Here is a 12,892-nt window from a genome sequence, read left to right on the forward strand (position 1 = left end):
ATCTTTCAATATTGATGCAAGTGTACAATTTAAGAATAATAACACACTTTTGAAGTTGAAGTGGCATTAGTTGTAATTATAATTCAACATCATTGGAAAAAAAACATATGTCTCTATTCAATTGAGCATAGAATGTATTATAAATAAATGATATTAAAACACCTTGATTTGATAATCAATTTATGCTATATGACAAAAAGTTTCAATATCACTCTTCATTTTGACCACCAATTTCTGGTTTAAGATAAAAATGAGGTTGTGTCTCTTGGGGAATCTGGTCTCTTCTTTTCCATATAGAATGTTGTTTAAGGGCTTTGAAATATTTGCTTTCTTCTCCTATATCTAAGGTTGCATGCACTACAATTTATGTAGACTTGCAAGTTGCAACAAAGTTCTTCTTGTTTATTGCGATTTAGGTTCCTTTGTCAAAGTGGCTACAATCAGTTGTTCAATAACCCCATAACCCCCTTGATATCTTTTAGAAAAAATACCTTATGTTTCCTTTTGTTGAAGCTTCCAGTCAACATGAGAACCCAACCACTGCTCTGATTTAGATTTAACACTAGGACAAAAACATTCTTTTGTACTATGAAAGTCTCCATCATCTAAGAAGCTGTGAATAATATACTTCAACACCTCTCTCTTTTCTTCTCAAGTTCATTGGAGCTTTAAATAATACCTCCGTAATTTTAGAAACTAAAAATTGGAAGAGGAGGATACTAACATGGAATGTTTGTATCTTGATGTGATACTCATATTAGTTTTAGAGGCATTGCTAGGACACTTTTGTTATGCAACTAACTCACAAAATAGAATAAAATATAGAGCAAAAACTTTAAAATCAGCTTCTTCGAGGGGGCAACCTCCTTTACATTACACAAATAAACAATTCTTGGATGATACAAATGACAAGACCTCCTTTCTATGTATAGGAGTCCAAGGGATCACAATATAGTTAAAGCCGACATAACAATAATAATGTAAGGGCACAACAATAAAATTAGTGGGCTTCTATGCGGTGCAATAATAACAATATGGGGACAACATGGGCACAACAATAACAATAAGGGGATACAATGACAATAATAATAAGGGAATACACTAGTATTATAGGGACCTAGAATTCCCCTCTCCTTCAAAAAGCTATTGTCCTCAATGCTTGAGTAGTTCTGGATGCTTCTGTATAAAATTCTCATCCTCCCATGTGGAATCTTCAACAGGTAAGTTCTTCCACTTGATGAGATACTCTGAAATCGATCGATTTTGTAGCTATTGAGTTCTTGTTTATATGACTGCTTCAGGTTCCAATATGATTTTTCCTTCCTTGTCAAGTTCTCGCAATATTGTTTGAATTGGGAGCTTGTCACCTATAACCTTCTTTAAGCATGAAACATGGAAAACTCGGTGCACTCAGGATGTTGTAGGAAACTCCAATTTGTATGCCATAGTACCAATATTTTGCAACATCTTGTACAAAACATAATACTTTGGTGATAATTTATTATCCTTCTTTTCTTGCTTGAGGAGCATTTGTTTGTATGGTTGTAGCCCTAGAAATACCCAGTCACCTACATCAAAACTTCTTTCTTTGTGATGTTGATATGCTTGTTGTTTCATTCTATTTTGTGCCAAAGTGAGGTTATCCTTTAAGAGTTGGATACATGTTGTTAATGCTCGATGTGATCTTCTATTGATTGAACCTTATAATTTTCTCTTAAATATGATGTGATGGACGGTGGATGATATCCATAAAGTGCCATAAATGGGGTCATTTTTGTTGTAGTATGGAAGGAAGTGTTATACCACCACTCATCCAGAGGCAGTCATTTGACCCATTTTGTCTATTTATCAGATACAAAGCAACGAATATATCCTTCCAAACATTTGTTCACTATCTCAATTTGCCCATCAGATTAAGGATGATAAAATGAGCTATGAGCTAACTGAGTACCCAGATAAGAAAATGATTTTGTCCAAAAATTTCCAGTGGAAATGGGATCTATGTTGCCTACAACAATCTTTGGGTTTCCATGAAGCTTTTGAATTGTTTCCACAAATGAAGTAGCAACTGTATTGGCTTTAAAAGGATGAGATAATGCACAAAAGTGTGCATACTTGTTAAGTCTATCAACTACCACCATGATGACACTCTTTCCTTCAGACTTGGGTAAACGTGTGATAAAATCCATTGAAACCTCCTCCCAACGTTGACTTGGAATGGATAAAGGTTGTAATAGACCTGGGGTCTTAATTATTTCAACTTTATTTTTTTGGCAAACCAAATATTCTGCCACAAACTTTTGAATATCAGATTTAAGTCCATCCAAAAAAAATTCCTTCTTAACCTTGTGGTAAGTTTTTTAAAATCTTGAGTGCCCTCCTAAGGGAGAGGTGTGCAATTCGATAAGAATCTTTTGTTTGAGTTGGGAATTCTTATAGTGGTATAAGCGATCTTTGTACCATAATGAATCATCTTTTCGGCCTAATGTATCAGATGTACTGGGGTCTTGTTGTAACTTTTAAATGAGTGCCCACACTTCTTCATCATTCTTCCATTCTTCCCTTCCTTCATTTATCCAATCTGGTTGAATAATAGAAATGGTGTAAAGTAATGCTTCCACATCCTCATCCTTTCTTGAGAGTGCATCTGCAACAACATTCTGCTTCCCTTTTTTGTAGATGATTTCAAAGCCATAACCCAACATCTTTGTGACCCATTTTTGCTACTCTTATGAAGATAATCTTTATTCTAAAAAGCATTTAAGACTATCATGATCCGTTTTTGCCTTGAAGTGTCTTCCCATTAGGTAAGGTCGCCATTTCTTAAGTGCATGTAGTATTGCCAACATTTACTTCTCATAAATAGCTTTGTGTAAATTCTTTCCTTTGATTGGATGACTTTTGAAATAATTGGGTCTTTCTTCTTGCATTAAAACAACACAAATTCCATTTCTTGAGAAATCACATTCCACAGAAAATGTTTTTGTGAAGTCTGGCGTAGCTAAGACCGACGCTTGGCACATTTCCTCTTTAAGATGTTCAAAGGCTTTTGTTGCTTCTGGAGTCCAAGAAAATGCATATTTCTTCAGTAATGTTATTAGAGGTGTTGTTATTCTCCCATAATTCTTAACAAACTTGCGATAATACCATGTCAACCAGAGAAATCCTCGTAGATGCTTTAGGGATGTGGGGATTTTCCATTCCTTAATGGCTTTAATTTTGCTAGGGTCTACCTTAAAACCTTCATGAGATACAATATGACCCAAATATTCCACCTCTTGTACTCCAAAGAAACATTTGGAGATTTTTGCATATAATTGTTTCTCCTCCAATAGTTTGAGCACTCTATAAAAATGTTGAACATGATCCTTCCAAGACTTGTTGTAGATTAATATATCATCAGAAAATGTTAACACAATTTCTTAAGGAAGGGTTTGAAAATAGAATTCATCAAACCTTGAAATGTAGAAGGTGCATTGGTAAGGCCAAAAGGCATGAAAAAAAATTCATAATGACCCTCATGAGTTCTAAATGTTGTTTTCAAAATGTCTTCAGTCTTCATTCTGATTTGATGATATCCTGAATGAAGGTCCAACTTAATGAAGTAAATTGATCCATGCAATCATCCAATAATTCATCATTGAAAGGAATGGGAAATGTATCTTTAACAGTGATCTTTGTTGAGCTCCATATAATCTGGACACATGCGCCATGATCCATCCATATTGTACACTAATACTACTAGAGAAGAGAAAGAACTTTGACTAGGTTGAATTATACTAGCCTCTAGCATTTTTGCAACCATACATTCAATTTCGCTCTTTTGGGCATAGAGATATATGTAAGACCTTATGTTTGGAGGGACACTTCTTGGAATCAAATTAATAGCATGATCATGATCACGAATAGGTGGGAGGCCTTTGGGAGTATCAAATACCTTGGAATGATTGTCCAATACTTTTTGGATATCTAGAGAAATAGATAACTTTGACGTGGGAACTTCTAGCGAACATAATTGTGCAATTATGCCACATTGTTCTTTATTTAGAAGATTTGTCATGTCGTTAGAGATGATTATCTTTCCCGATTTTCTTTTGATACCCCTTAGTTCAAATTCCTTTCCTTCTGAATTTTTTTTCAAGAAGAGTTCTTGAAAATTGAAAGTTATTGTACCCAAATATTGTAGCCATTGGACTCCTAGTACAACATTGGCACCACCCATTGGAATGAAAATCAAGGGACTATTCAACACATAAACGCCCATGGATAGTTTGATATTATGGAACTTTCTAGAGCAATTTATGGTTCTTCCATTTGCAACCATCCCTTGACACTCTAGTGCTTGATATAGGAAGCAATTCAATTGCTTCGCTATCTTACAGTGAATAAAATTATGGGCACTGCCCGAATCAATCAACACTATTACCTTTTTCCTCTTGATATGTCCTTCTATCTTGATAGTTTGAGGAGTGGTTATTCTGGCAAAATCATTACAAGATATGGTCGGATTCATTTCTTCTTTCTCTAGGCTTTATTCCTGCCTCTTCTTTTGATATTTCTTGTTCCTTTTCTTCTTCCTATTCACAATCTATGTAAAATAATTTCTTCTCGACACACTTATGACCTTTAGTGTATTTTCTATCACAACTGTAACAAAGCCCTTTTTCTCTTTTTTCTTCCAATTGTTGTGTTGTCAACCTTGTAGGTTGTGGAAGGCTAGGGACAACAACACTTCCATTTTTATAGTTGTGATTGGTAGGCTTCCTTGTTGCCATAATTTTTCTTTCAATTTTTCTTTCAATTTTTCTTGACAACCTGAATGCCTTCTCCAATGAATCAGGATCCCAAAGTCGAACCTCATGTTGGATGTTATCCTTTAATGTCCCTATGAACACATCAATCCTATGCTCCTATAGAATATATTTTACCCTTATTCAATTTTTGGAAGTCCTCAATGCGCTCCACTATTGAACCTTTTTCTTTGAGATTTATCAATTAGCTAAAAAAAGTGTTTCTTTTTTTATCCTCAAAATGTGCTATCGTTTCTTCCATAAAAATTACCCAAGTGACAATTTGTTTACGAGAGCAAAGCCATCAATATGATACAAACTGGTTGGGTTCCAAATATAAAGTTGCAATGCGTACATTTTGTGTGTTTTTCACATTATGGAGATCGAAATATTTCTCCATTTGTAGTATCCATGTTACAGGATCCTTGCATCAAACTTCCTCATATTGATCTTCGAAACATGGTGGGTCTTCAATCAAACGTTAGAGTCTATGAAATCATGATTACCATTTCTTTTTTTCTCATCATAAGTGTCCTTTTCTACCCTTTCACCATTAGTAAGCATTTCTTGTAACAACTTTGTCAAATCTATCTTCAAATCTTCCATGTTTCCCTTAAGTTTTGATTCTATACCATCCATCTTAGCTTCCATGCGCCATCCATTTTAGATTCCACACCATTAATCTTAGCTTCCACGCCATTCTTTAAAACATCCATCTTAACTTCCACGCCTTTCTTTAAACCATCCATCTTAGCTTCTGTTACTTTTTGTGAGAGTGAAATTTGTTGCACTTGGTCTCGTAATTTTGATATATCATGTTGCATTTCTTCCTCTTCTTCACGCGTCATGCTAGAGATTTTAGGTTGCTTAATAGGTGTTTGCATTTTCTTTCTTCGCAGCATCAATTAATTATAATTATGCTTCACTGTGTCCTTTGAATTCCTTCAAACTAATTTTTCAAACCAAACTTATGCAAAATTCTAAAAATACTACACACATTTTTTCGCCTTGTAGGAGCTAGATATTGAATCTATTGTATCTATGTAATTTCGGATCTCCAATGTATGATATTTCGTTCTATGGTAGCCCTCTAAGTCCTCTTTCCAAGCCCATAGGTCTAATCAAGATTGGATTCTCCAATAAATATTTATTCCAAATCTCCCACGATGACCTTATTATAGAATGGTTCAGTAGAGCGAACTTGTACGACGTGCCACATGTGAATATTTCAACCTTCGGACATTAAACTAATACACATAAAACTATAGTTCATTCTCTTTCTGTACCTTTTTACGAAATTTCAATCTGACGCTCAGAGAAAAATTTATGACGATTTTCCCCAAGTCATCTGTTTGAGATATTATTCAGGAGCCTGCAAAAACCCTAACTTCCTTGGATCATATCTCTAAAAATATAACGAGACAAGATCTGAAATTCATATCCAAGGTTCATCATTATTTCATCTCAAGTGGGTTTTAATTTTATCTTCTAAAACGTCGTAGAAAAAAGTTATAGCAAAAATTCCACGCTGACCTGTTTGAAGCAGAAAAACCCTAGAATCGAAACCTATGGTACCGATTGTTATGCAATAGACTCACAAAATAGAAGAAAAGATAGAGAAACGACTTCAAAATCAGCCTCTTCGAGGGGGAAGCCTCCTTTACATTACACAAATGACAGACCTCTTTTCTATATATAGGAGTCTAAGAGGTCACAGTATAGTCAAAGTCAACATAACAATAATAATGTAAGGGCACAACAATAACAATAGTGGGCTTCTATGGGGCACACTAATAAAAATATGGGGACAACATGGGCACAAAAATAACAATAAGGGGCTAAAATGACAATAATAATAAGGGAATACACTAGTATTATAGGGAGCTAACAACTTCACAATTATGTTGTTCATAATTATAGCATAAACTACACTGGAGAACTGAAACCAATATTGGATAATAAAAAAATGAAAAATGTCAGCTCGTGCTTAACTAAGTTGGTGAAATCAAATTGTTGTTAACCACCATCAAGTTTCAAGTCTTTCAATGACATGCTCATGTATGTTTTTTCTTGCAAAAATAGGCAGGGCTAAGTGTAGGTCCTGGTGACTTTGGAAAAATATATACAATAACAAAAATGGAAAATCCAAACTCTATAACAAAATAGATACCTGCAAACCCTAAGAACTAGTCATTTTCTAATGTATCAATAATATTAACAAGTCAGTCAGATATCTGCAACAATATTTGGTAGGATCTATAGGATTAAGCTCACCTTGATACATTAAATAAGTTGTAGACAATAATAAGTAAAGTATATAATATGCGATTACATCTGTCTTATGTGATTTTTCTGGAGGGTAAAATAATTATATGATATTATTCCAAATAGGAAATATGACCATTCAATTTCCTCGGATGCAAAAGAAGTTAGGATTGTACTTTGAGTAAAGAGAACACATTGGGTCTCTTAGCATAATGCTACAAATATGATATTAAAAAACCCATGTAGAGTCTAGTATTTTTGGTGCAGAGAAGTTCTAAAGAAGCAATGGTTTTGCATGAGCTTCTACCATCTAGCATGCCTCACACGACAACTGTACCTCTTGAAACTATATGTCATCTTGATATATGAGTTTCATGAGTGATGTGAAATACCATCGATTTAAATCGTGACCTAACTCTATGCTCTTTGGTGGTGATATAAATCTTTGGAACCATGTATTGGATAGATTCCTCAAATTTTCTAGAAAACTTTGAACAATCATAAATAAATGGCACATCCAGTGTTTTTGTTTTTTGCTTTGAGTCTGGTGAATTTGGCTTGTTGTGCATTGAGATCTGCATTTTTTGTTGGTTCACTCAATCGTTTCAGAAATTTTGAGGATATTTTGAACAAAAAATGGTGGTCTATGTAAGAATGAAAGAGTGAAGATAAGAAGGAGAAGAAGGAAGAAAAGAAGGGTGGGGTGTTAAGAAGGAATATAGGCCTCTCATAGTTGTGATAGAGGTGGACATGCATTTTGAAGGTTGTGGTAGAAAGGTCAAGAAGTGTGTCAAAGACATGCCCGATTTATATGTACATTGAATATTTGTTAGTTTGCATGATTTATGTTCTTGAAGATGTTGTAATGGATGAAATTTTGAAAAAAGCCCACTCTCTTTATGTAGCTAGTTATGCTAACCACTGTGCTCAGGGTTCATTTGCATTGTGATGGGTGTGCCCACTCAGTGAAGAAAACTTTCCTTAGAATGAAAGGTATTTTGTTCAATTCCTTATTCAATGTCATTATTAATGTGTTATTTTGGTTCATTATCATGTAGATCAAAGTTGATGTTGAGCTCTAAGATTGAAGGTTTTTGAAATAGCAATGTTAATCACATGGATTAAGCCCATAACCTTTTGCAATGCTTGAGTGAAATAGTATTTGAATAGTTCATGGAAATAATATGTAAGCACATTGTCTACAAAGTATTCACCAGTGCTTGTACATTTTAATATGGTGGAAGATAGTTTTGAGGTTATTAGTGCTACTAAACATAAAACAATGTAAACTTTGAAACGGGAACTATAAACTCAAAACGAGAACTCTGGCCAAAAAACCCTGTAAAAACATCAAAAATTGTGCTAAAAACAAAAAGTGTTGATGCTAGAATAACACCTTTTTTTTTCTAGGGTAAATTTTCAAAATGTTCAAAAAATGGTGGCAAAAATCGATTTTTTGTGCAAAAATTGTCCAAAAAACACCCTCAAAACAAGAAGTGTCGATGTTCAAATAAAAATTTGCAAAAAACACCCTGAAAATGAAAAGTGTTGATGTTCGAATAACACTTCTTTTTTTTTCAACGGTAAATTTTGTGCAAAAAACACCCTCAAAACGAAAAGTGTTGACACTGGAATAACACTTTTTTTTTCGAGGGCAAATTTTCAACATTTCGAAATAATGGCATAAAATATTTTATCATGACTCTGAAAAACATTAAAATTTCAAAAGAATAATGAAAACATATAAAAAAAAACAATGAAAAAACACAAAACAAAAAAAGTTTAAAATAATAACAAAATGTAAATTAAAATATATTAAAAAAAAAAAAAAACCAAACAAAAGAAAATCAAATATATAAAAAAAGACAAAAAAAAAAAACAAAACTTAACAAAAAAGAAGTCAATCATAAAACTGTTAAAAAAAAACAAAATTAACCTATAAAATATAAGAATTAAAAAACTAAAAAATTATAAACAAATAAATAGTAAGAAAAACATATTAAAAAAAAAAATTATCTTGTAAGCCATAAAAGAAATTGGAAAAAAACAAAACAAAACAAAAATATAGAAGAGATATATATATATATATGTGTAAAAATAGAAAAATTTAATAAACATTAAAAAAAACAAAAACAAAAAATTAAAATTAAAAACAAACTAGATCTAAAAAAAATAGGATTGTGAGGATTCTTAAGAAGCATAATGTCCCCGCAGCCTTTAGACCTCTTAACACCATTTGTAAGTCCCTCAGATCTGTGAAGGATCCTATTGACCCCAAGGACATGAAAGGTGTTTATATTATTCTAGGAATTGCCCTGCTGCCGCCCGGCCACTTGTGGTGGTGTAGCCGTGGGCAGAGGAGGCTACAGCCTCCTCTACCCACGGCCACGCCACCACGGGCAGCCGAGTGGCAGCGGAGCGATTTTGAGAATTACCCCGCTAGCCTCCTCTGCCCACGGCCGCGCCCCCACGGGCGGCCAGGTGGTGGCGGGACGATTCCGGGAATTGCCCCACCATCGTTCGGCCACCCATGGTGGCGCGACCGTGGGCAGAGGGGCTGCATGGTGGAGGGGCGATTTCCGAAATCGCCCGACTGCCCGTGGTGGCGCGGTCCTGGGTGGAGGAGGCTGCATGTGGCCCCTCCGCCCATGGAAGAACCACCATGGGTGGTTGGCCGTGAATCAATTTTTTTTTTAATTAAAAAACATTTGTTTAAATTTTTTTAAAATTAATTAAAGTTTAAAATTTTAATTTCTTTACAATTTTTAAAATTAATTTGTTTAAATTTCTTTTTAAAGTTTATTTTAAAAAATATAAAAAATGCTTATAAATTAATTGAATTTTATTTTATTTTTTTTCTTTTAAAATAAAAAAGTCCTATTTGAAAAAACAAATATTAAATGTTTGTTATTGAAAAAAAAAAAAATTGGGCATAATTTTTTTCTTTTTAATTTAATTTAATTTTTTTCAATCAAACCTATATATGTTCTCTTTTTAATTTAAATTTTTTTTTTGTTTTTAAATAAAAAAATATAGGCTTAGAGAAAAAATTTAAAAGTTTTTTTTTTTAAATGAAAAATAGATATTTCTTTTTAACTTTAAATGTTTTTTGAATTTCCTTTTTTATTTTAATATACATATATATTTTAAATTTTCATATTTTTTTGGTTTTTCTTGTTTATAATTTAAGTTTTTTTTTTGTTTTTTTATTTTTTTTTTTGTTTTATTTTTTTAAATGTTTTTAATCTTAATTTTAGTAGTTTTTTATTTATTTATTTTATTTGTTAATTTTCTATTTATTTTTTAATCGAGTTTGTTGTTAATTTTATTTTCTTTTTCTAATTTTTGTTAATGTGTTTTTAAATTTTTACTTACTTAATTTTATAGTTTTTTTGCTTTTAATTTTGTTTTTCTTTTCCAAATTCTTTTGTGATTTATGAGATGATTTTTTTTTACATTTTTTATGGTTTTTTTGTCTTTTTCTATATATTTTTAAGTAATCAACATTTAAAAAAAGAAAAGTAAAACAACTTGAAAATTCTCTTGAAGATGAAACACACTGGATGATTCGAAATGCGTCGACGATATTTCTCCTATGTGATTTTTTCCGAAAGAATTTGTTATTATTAATATGGATCACAGAAGTCTAAACTCTGAAACTTGAAAATTTGTTAAGTAATCATGATTTCAAAAAAATTGGACATATTAAATGTTAAAGTGTGAGAAATAAGCTCTCTAAAGAAAAAAGGTATGTTGCATCAACACGTTTCAAAATCAGCATGAAAATCACTAACATTTAAAAACAAAATTTTATATTTGATACAAAAGAAAATTTAAAGTGTCAAAAATATGCTCCGGAAAAAAAGAAGTGTATTCTACATCACCACTTTTCAAAATCAGGTCACTTTTTTGCTACCTCTATGAAATGGGTAATCGTATCGGTTATTTAAAGTGCCAAAAACTATGCTCTAAAAAAATGCATGGTCTGCATCGCCCCTTTTCAAAATTGGGTCACTTTTTTGCTATCTGTATGAAACGGGTAACAGTATTAGTTCTTGTTTCAAAGTTTACGTTTTTATAATAATATTCTAAGAAATTGTTAGTGTTATGTGTTAACACACAACCCTTGTTAGTTGATATTCTGGACATATGAGATAGTATTATGAGGACCTTTTAGGATTCACTTCCATTTACCTATTGGTGGCATCATTACAGTAATGTGCCCCTGTATCACAAAAGAACAAACACTTGTATTGGTTTCTGCAGTTAGCAAGTGCTTCAAAATATTAACCTTCATGGTGAAGACACTCAGAATGGGAAGGTTATAGTGGACTACTTCAAGAAAGGAAGAACATATGATACAGGCATGATATATGTGAGTTTTAAATCTTTATAACTTATAACAACTCTGAAAATAACAAAGCATACTATTGCTTGGATTTTGTGTTGGGTTGACTCTAGTGATTACCTAGGCTAAATATTATGGATTTTTGTGCAGACTGACTTACAACCAACTATGTTTACATCCTATAGGCAACACCAAGTTGTGTCGAAGGCACTTAATGTTGTTGTAATTACTGATTAGATCTAATCTACAATATATTATTGTAATAGCAATGACTAGAGTTGATGATAAATGAATATCACTTTGCAACAGAATTTGATATGTTTCATTACACATTTCATAAATATTAAGATTGTTAAACATGAACGTGACCCTTGACACAGAGTAAAGGTATTCAAATAAACAAAAATAAGTAGTTGGCTTAAATATACTTAACAAAGATCCATGCACATCCTTTTATTTTTACATGGCCATTTTATAGATACTGAAGGTTCATCATAGAATATATTCAAAACATGAATCGACATGAACCAGTCAAAGCCAAAGGAAATTGTAATTCCTTCTACATTTTTGGCCTAGGAATCGATCTTCAGGTTCGTGAGAATGTTGTTTTTTATTGGATCAGCCAAATGATCCAAGAGGTTCTGAAATGGCCCAACTTTGGTAACAAGGCCCTGAATCAAATAACCCAAGATAGTCAATATCACAAGCCTTCCATTCTTTACCTCCTTCAGTGTACAAAATTTCATGGACTTATTGTTGTTACCTAATCCCACAGGATTGAATAAGGGACCTTCAGGGTAGGGATTACCCAAACCACCCAAGTATTTCTCAAATCCCAATAAATATAGTTTTCGCATCGATCCTAGGTTTCTTTCATCACGTAATCTTCTGTGTTCTACAAATCCTATCAGGGAAATATCTAGCACAAAAAGAGGGAAAGGGTCAGCCCAGTAATCATATGTCCCTATTGGAGGAATGACACCAGTTCGGAACTTAGGAAGTGTGGTCTCCTATGGGATTAGCCCAATTTTCCCTAGGATTTTAGGAGCAATGGATCCAACTACACACAACATTGTATATCGCCTGTTGATGATTTATCCATAAGTGAGCCAACCTAGCATCCTATATGCCACACCAGGTTGTGCCAAAGGTATTGAATGATGTAGTAACTACAGAGTAGATCCAATCTGCAACATATTATTGTAATATAAATGAGTGGAGACGATGATAAATGAATATCACTTTGCAACATAATTTGATATGTTTCATTACACATTTCATAAATAGTAAGATTGTTCAACATAAACGTGATACTTGACATAGAGTAAAGGTATTGAAATAAACAAAAATAAGTAGCCAGCTTGAATATCCTTAATAAAGATCCATGCACATCCTTATAATTTTACATTGCAATTTTACATATAGAAAATGTTTGCCGTACAATATATTCAAACATGAACCGACATGAACCATTCAAAACCAAAGGAAA

At 32.9% G+C, this 12,892-nt stretch overlaps 1 pseudogene; it reads right to left on the bottom strand.

Annotated features, from left to right (window-relative positions):
* Positions 1 to 11,975: 11,975 nt before the first annotated feature.
* LOC149224564 (photosystem I chlorophyll a/b-binding protein 3-1, chloroplastic pseudogene) lies at positions 11,976 to 12,524 on the bottom strand (annotated as a pseudogene).
* Between the last annotated feature and the right edge of the window lie 368 nt (positions 12,525 to 12,892).

The sequence above is a fragment of the Pinus tabuliformis genome, chromosome Q, assembly GCF_031772625.1.
Source record: "Pinus tabuliformis cultivar Carrire ecotype Pingquan chromosome Q, CPIR1, whole genome shotgun sequence".
Lineage (NCBI taxonomy): Eukaryota > Viridiplantae > Streptophyta > Pinopsida > Pinales > Pinaceae > Pinus > Pinus tabuliformis.